Here is an 8,092-nt window from a genome sequence, read left to right on the forward strand (position 1 = left end):
CCAACACTGACCTGTTCTCCAAATTTACGGAACTTCCCTTTCAAAGTGTTCATATTTTCCTCTAGTGTTTTCACACAGACGTAACTCAGCACTTGATTAAAAATAAATGCTAAGACTGGTTATGTCAGGCAAACGATTATTCTGCTAACCAAGGTAATGTTTCTCTCTGAGTACAACTTGTCTACTCCTACTATATTGCGTAAACTAATTTTAAAAAGAAATTTATAATGTTAAGCAAATATAGCTCCAGGCATTTCTCCCCACAGGCGTTACCAACTACGGTGTAATTATCACAGAGCTGGGAAATGACCGTCGTAGATTTGACTGCGAAACGCCTTCTACACCTGTCCTACTATGTGTTATTCTAAAAAAAAAATGGTTCAAATGGCTCTGAGCACTATGGGACTCAACTGCTGTGGTCATCAGTCCCCTAGAACTTAGAACTACTTAAACATAACTAACCTAAGGACATCACACACATCCATGCCCGGGGCAGGAGTCGAACCTGCGACCGTAGCTGCCGCGTGGTTCCAGACTGTAGCGCCTAGAACCGCTCGGCCACCCCGGCCGGCCGCAAAGAAGGAAAGAGAGCCTATTAATAAGAAAGCCACATTGAACACGTATTTTTCACAGCCTGCCTCCACTGAGCTACTTTTGCAGAAATCCTCGTTTTCCAAATTATCAGTTCATAATGTACCATTCTTTTACAATTGTTGTGTTTTCTCATAAAATGGAATGCTAGCATTGAAATATCAACATGATAATATGGACATTAGATGAAGACTTGTATTTTTAACATGTGAACAACTTTTAAAATTTTACTGTAATCTAATGAAGAGAGGACATTACGCTCGTAATCCCTCAGAACTGATAATGGTTTTACAACAAATAATTCTTAAAAGTGACCGACCAGTTGCTGAATTTTTTTATATTGTACGTATCTGATAAGCTTGCACTATGCGTGTTGGATCGAGAAAGCTTCCAGTCGTTGACTTAGCTATATTGATATAAAATGTGCAAATGTGCACTTCACCAACTACAAGATTTTCTTTCTGGTGCCTCAGATATTGTGTTTTGAAACGACATGGTGGCTTGTCAGACCATGAATTTTAGAGCCACTTCGCCTATACACTCGTCTACAGTTTTGGAGATTAAGAAGCCATTTCATCTGTATTTAATCTTTCGATTCGGCTGAAGCGGCTTCTTAATCCTAAGAAGATGTCACAGCTATGTTGCTCCTGGAACCCTCTAAAATGTCCAGTGCTTTTCGATGTACAGGAGAAAAATAAACTGCAGCAGGAAACCCATGTCCGAAACGGTCATCCACCAAAGCATCAGAGCATCGCATGAAGTTTGTCGCAACATTGCTGGGACACCCTGTATACATCGATAAGAATGGTAGTGTCTTGCTCGGGTAATCGGTGACAACGAGAAAGAGGAGGAGGGGTAAGAGGAATTAAGAGGGTAAAACCTTACCCTGGCACTCATCCTGCTTCTGTTGCATACTATCAAAGGCCCTGCTAAGTGTTGTATACTCATTCGACAGAAAGAGCACAAGAAACAGCTTCATATGCCCCTCGGTGAGACAGCGTGGAGAGGTTAGCGGCTGAACCCTGGTCAAAGGCCAGATGATCAGGAACTTTATACGACCTCTCCTCCCCCTTCTGGTAAAATTACACTATTGGCCATTAAAATTGCTACACCCAGAAGAAATGCAGATGATAAACGGGTATTCATTGGACAAATATATTATACTAGAACTGACATGTGATTACACTTTCACGCAATTTGGGTGCATGGATCCTGAGAAATCGGTACCCAGAACAACCACCTCTGGCCATAATAACGGCCTTGATAGGCCTGGGCATTGAGTCAAACAGAGCTTGGATGGAGTGTACAGGCACAACTGTCCATGCAGCTTCAACATGATACCACAGTTGATCAAGAGTAGTGACTGGCGTATTGTGACGAGCCAGTTACTCGGCCACCATTGAGCAGAGGTTTTCAATTGGTGAGAGATCTGGAGAATGTGCTGGCCAGGGCAGCAGTCGAACCTTTTTCTGTATCCAGAAAGGCCCGTACAGGACCGGCAACATGCGGTCGTGCATTATCCTGCTGAAATGTAGGGTTTCGCAGGGATCGAATGAAGGTTAGAACCACGGGTCCTAACACATCTGAAATGTAACGTCCACGGTTCAAAGCGCCGCCAATGCGAACAAGAGGTGACCGAGATGTGTAACCAATGGCACCCCATACCATCACGAAGGGTAATACGCCAGTATGGCGAAGACGAATACACGCTTCCAACGTGCGTTCACCGCGATGTCGCCAAACACGAATACGACCATACTAATGTTGTAAACAGAACCTGGATTCATCCGAAAAAATGACGTTTTGCCATTCGTGCACCCAGGTTCGTCGTTGAGTACACCATCGCAGGAGCTCCTGTCTGTGATGCAGCGTCAAGGGTAACCGCAGCCATGGTCTCCGAGCTGATAGTCCATGATGCTGCAAACGTCGTCGAACTGTTCGTGCAGATGGTTGTTGTCTTGCAAACGTCCCCATCTGTTGACTCAGGGATCGAGACGTGGCTCTCGATCCGTTACAGCCATGCGGATAAGATGCCAATCATCTCGACTGGTAGTGATACGAGGCCGTTGGGATCCAGCACGGCGTTCCGTATTACCCTCCTGAACCCACTGATTTCATATTCTGCTAACAGTCATTGGACCTCGACCAACGCGAGCAGCAATGTCGCGATACGATAAACCGCAATCGCGATAGGCTACAACCCGACCTTTATCAAAGTCGGAAACGTGATGGTACGCTTTCCTCCTTCTTACACGAGGCATCACCAGGCAACGCCGGTCAACTGCTGTTTGTGTATGAGAAGTCGGTTGGAAAGTTTCCTCATGTCAGTACGTTGTAGGTGTCACCACCGGTGCCAACCTTGTGTGAATGCTCTGAAAAGCTAATCATATGCATATCACAGCATCTTCTTCCTGTCGGTTAAATTTCGCGTCTGTAGCACGTCATCTTCGTGGTGTAGCAATTTTAATGGCCAGCAGTGTATTGTCATGAAATTGTCGTCCTTCACCAGGTCTCGACATTTCGGTCGAGCGCCTCCACTCTAGCGCACAAATTTCAATTGAAGATATCGGACTCGGTTACTGTAAACAGTGTGGTGAATCAGGAGTCTACTGTCGATTAGAGTAAACGATGCAAGACGGGCAGTACACGGGCAGATGTGACGCGGAGTAACCCGCAAACATGTCGCGCTCGTGCGGGCGACCTCGCCGCTTCTTTACTGGGCAGGAAGCTCACCGTTACCTGCCGGGTACGGCCTTGGCGCCCCACTAGACTAGAGGAAGAACCAGCGCTCAGCGAGCGGAAAAAGAGGCGCGCTGCGTCAAGGGCACCACCGGGCTGCTTTCTTCCCTCCCTCCCCCCCCCCCCCCACCTCCTAAGAGTCCTGTCTCCGCTTCCATCGAGTACAAATCAAAATAACTAAATTCTCATTTATAAGGGGCAGTTAAATGAAAACGAGACATATGGCAAAAACTAAGTAAACTGTTTGTTATTTCAAAAGTAACTATTAACACGAGGGGTGTTCAATAAGTAATCCAACACATTTCATTTCTGAAAGTAGGATGGTTTTATCCAGGATTCCAGTACACCATATTATTCCCCACTATTTTGCCTACAAAAGCCTATTTTTCAACATGATCTGCGTTCAATTCGACGGCCTTGCGCCACCATACTGGGAGGGCCTGGTTGCCCTCATGGTACCACTGTACTGGTCAAAGTCGGAGCCAATGACTGGCTGTGTCAATAACCTGATGGTTCAAATGGTTCAAATGGCTCTGAGCACTATGGGACTTAACATCTATGGTCATCAGTCCCCTAGAACTTAGAACTACTTAAACCTAACTAACCTAAGGACAGCACACAACACCCAGCCATCACGAGGCAGAGAAAATCCCTGACCCCGCCGGGAATCGAACCCCGGAACCCGGGCGTGGGAAGCGAGAACGCTCCCGCACGACCACGAGATGCGGGCTCAATAACCTGATCATCATTCACGTACTGCTCCCTGCGGCGTGCATCCTTCATTGGGCCAAACAGATGGCCCTTCGTTGTTCTGTATAGTCTTCTGCTAGGCGAAGAGAAACCCAGCGGTCACACACCTTTTGAGTACACCAACCAGTGGACGAGTGTGTCAGAACTGTCTACAGAGACGTCCAGTTGAGCAGCGAGGTGTTTGATTGTGATCCGTCGACCACGTCGAATGAGAGTGTCCATACGTTCCAACACTGGAGGGCTCGCGGGAGATCAGATAGATTTGCACGACCTTGTTACGATGAAGCAGACCTCTCCCTCAACGACTCGCTGTGCTTTCGTTCACTGCCAGGTTTCTGTAAACATTCTGCGAGCGCCTATGAATATTTGTTATGCTGTTGTTTTCCGTAAAAGAAAAAAAAAACCCTCAATAATAGCTCACTCCACGAAACGAACCTCCGGTAAAGATATCATGTTGAAGCCTACGCCACCTATTGGCACTTCACGAAAAACTGTGGCTGAATTCTTTCCATGTAAGTGTTTTCAGGCTAATAAATTCATGTGGAAGATTTTTGGTTAAATCTGATGCACACTTTCTAACCAGCTTTTCTGTTCTTTTCTGAATATCAATTTCTCGCTTAAGAAAATGAACAGGATGTAATAAAGAAATATAATCATTAGCATTGTATAGGCTGGTAAAGTGTCTGTTTAACTGTGGAATTAAAATATCAGCAGAAGCATTGAAAACTGTGGGTTACGAAGACTTCAGTGTGTACAAAAGTGTATGATCTGCAGAAAGCTCGTAAAAAGCGTCTTCACGTTACAGGTACGTCCTGGCTTGATGTCAACTTTGGATCGATGTTCCAAACTTTCGCTTCTTCTACCACAATTTCAAAATTGCCTCTGAAGGTAACTACATTGTTTCTTGCAGTTTGAAGAAGAGGCATTCTTTATATCAGCATTATGGGACTGCAGTAGTTTGGAAGTTAGGTTAGTATTTCCCAAAATCTTATTTTGAAGTACTAGAATCAAAATCAAAACTTCCCACAATTTTTATCAAATTACAAACTTCTTCCGTTACACATTCTTCTTACTTTTAAAACAATACTAGATAGGCACTGCAAAATTTGTATGAAATTATGTTTTATGGATAACAATAACCCGAATCCGGAAGACCGCCTAGTTGGGTACAGTTTCTTCAGAGTCGTTGTAAAATGTCTGCATATATAAGTTAAGAGGTCGCTCTTAACGGAGTACCCCAGAGAAGTTTGATATGACTGGTACTGTTTAGAACGAACATAAATGGTATAGTGAAAGTGTCGTAGGCTCCTTAAGGCCAGCTTCACACTGGGTCACTTTGCAGTGGGTGGCGCTGTTTACCGTGCGTGAGCGGCGCACCAAACGCGTGTTACTGCATGGCACTGTCAAGGCATGTCAGTAGCGCCGCAAGTTCTGCTCACCTCGAGTAAAATAGTGGGCAATAAGTGCAGGTTGTTTCATTAAATGTTCACCAAGATTTGGCAGAAATTACAGTAGAAACTTGCTGCCTTCTGCATAACTTCGTCATAGAAAGACGTGGATATAAGTTGAGAATACACTTTGTGTTGCTGGGCTAGTGGATGAGATGCAAGTAGACAACTCTCTACCTTAAAACGCTACTAAATGTGTCCGAACAGTATTTACTGATTACTTTATGAATGAAGAGGCAAGAAAATGACTTAAATGTACATCAAATTTGAAATCAGGATTTATATGCATCTGAAATCCACAATGAGATTTTCACTCTGCAGCGGAGTGTGTGCCGATATGAGACTTCGTGGCAGATTAAAACTGTGTGCTGGACCGAGACTCGAACTCGGAACCTTTGCCTTTCGCAGGCAAGTGCTCTACCATCTGAGCTACCCAAGCACGACTCACGCCCCCTCCTCACAGCTTTACTCCCGCCAGTAGCTCGTCTATTACTTTCTAAACCTCACAGAAGCTCTCCGGCGAAACTTGCAGAACTAGCACTCCTGGAAGAAAGGATATTGAGGAGACATGGCTTAGCCACAGCCTGGGAGACGTTTCCAGAATAAGATTTTCACTCTGCAGCGGAGTGTGCGCTGATGTGAAACTCCCTGGTAAAACTGTGTGCCGGACCGAGACTCGAACTCGTCCACCAAAGGCAAAGGTTCCGAGTTCAAGTCTCGGTCCGGCACACAGGTTTAATCTCCCAGGAAGTTTCATACATCTGAAATGTTCGCTTGAAATCCAACTTTGCATGTTTTGAATTTGTAAAGTATTTTAGCTACTACAATATTTCTTGTATTACTCGTATTTGGTGTAAATAAACATTGCTTTTCTTACCGATTAAGTTTTTCTCTGTTGCGGACATACTAATGCAATTTGTTTCCAGTTTCCCTATGATGGACTACCAAGCATTCTTTGTGGTCTCGTTGCTGTAATCGTCGTGTTCCAGTCCCATATCGTGCACCCGTTTTCTGTCTCAGTCTCAGTAACAAAATCTTGTATCCTGATGTTTGGTCCGTGTACTGCCGTATCCAACGCCACTGTCTACGACAGTGCACAGCAAACCACTTCATCTTTGTACTAGCTAGTGCGCTAGGAAAGACGACTCGTGCGTTAACAGCGCTGCGTTTCCGCGTTTGAAATGTGGCGTGGTTGTGACGCAATCTAAACGCTACCATTACCTTGCTTGCTTAGTAACGAGAAGAGTCACTTTTTGTGGTCGCCACGCTCGCTGAAGCACACCACCGAGACGGCCAGCGGATACACTATTCAGTGGCTGTGGCAGTGTGTGAATTCACTCATATACCTGCAGCATTTGCCCACGTAGCGCTGCTAGGAAATCGCTGCCAAGTGGCTACGTCTGAAGGGACCCGAAGACTGTTCGCAGACGTTGTGATTGTCTACAATAAAGTAGCAATGCCAGAACATTGTATGGAGTTGCAGAATGACCTGCAGAGGATTTGTGAATGGTGCAGGCTCTGGCAGTTGACCCCGAACGTAATTAAATGTAACATTTTACGCGTGCCTAGGAAAAAAATCCACTGCTGTACAACTACGCTATTGATGACAAAATTGCTGGAAATAGTATCAACCGTAAAATATCTGGGAGGAACTATCCACAGTGACCTTGAGTAGAATGACCACATTAAGCAAATAGTAGGAAAAGCAAATGCCGGACTGAGATTCATAGGTAGAATCTTACAGAAATGTAACTCATCGACGAAAAAAGTGGCTTACAAGGCACTTGTTCGACCGATTCTTCAGTACTGTTCATCAATCTGTGATCGACTGATAGAAAAGACAGAGAAGATCCCACAGAGAGCGAAACATTTCGTCACTGGATCGTTTAGTTGGCGCGAGAGCGCAACAGAGATGCTCGCCAAACTTCAGTGGCAGGCGTTACAACAGAGGCGCTGTGCATCACAGGGGTTTACTGTTGAAAATTCCAGACAGCACTTTCTCTGAAGAATCGGAGAACATATTACTTCCTCTCACATACATCTCGCGAAAATATTACGAAGGGAAAATTCGAGAAATTGGAGCTCGTACAGGAGTTTACCGACAATCATTCTTCCCACACGCAATTCGCTAGTGGAACAGGGAAGGGGGATCTGTTAGTGATACCAGAAATACCCTCCGCCACACATCGTTGGGTGGTTTGTGGAGTATGATGTAAATGTATTTTCTCATACATCTGTTGTAGTTATACTAAATTAATGGCGGAATCATTTACTATCAAATTTAAATTGTGTGTTAAACATTATATAAACTCAGCATCTGGGACCCGCACTTTAATTTTTGGCTACAAACTTGAGTATCTGCGCACTTTAATTTTTGGCTACAAACTTGAGTATTTGCCACTCACAGCTGTAGCACCATGTATCTATGACCTCTGCGCTACCCAGTTGTGTGTTCATCTTCTCTAAATCAGCATTTTTTTTTTCAAAATTCGCAGCATCATGGGCCCTTACCTCATGGACTCCTAAAACGATTAGTTTATTTCAAACTCTCTTGTATCCCATTT

This window comes from Schistocerca americana, chromosome 6 (assembly GCF_021461395.2).
Source record: "Schistocerca americana isolate TAMUIC-IGC-003095 chromosome 6, iqSchAmer2.1, whole genome shotgun sequence".
Taxonomy (NCBI): Eukaryota; Metazoa; Arthropoda; class Insecta; order Orthoptera; family Acrididae; genus Schistocerca; species Schistocerca americana.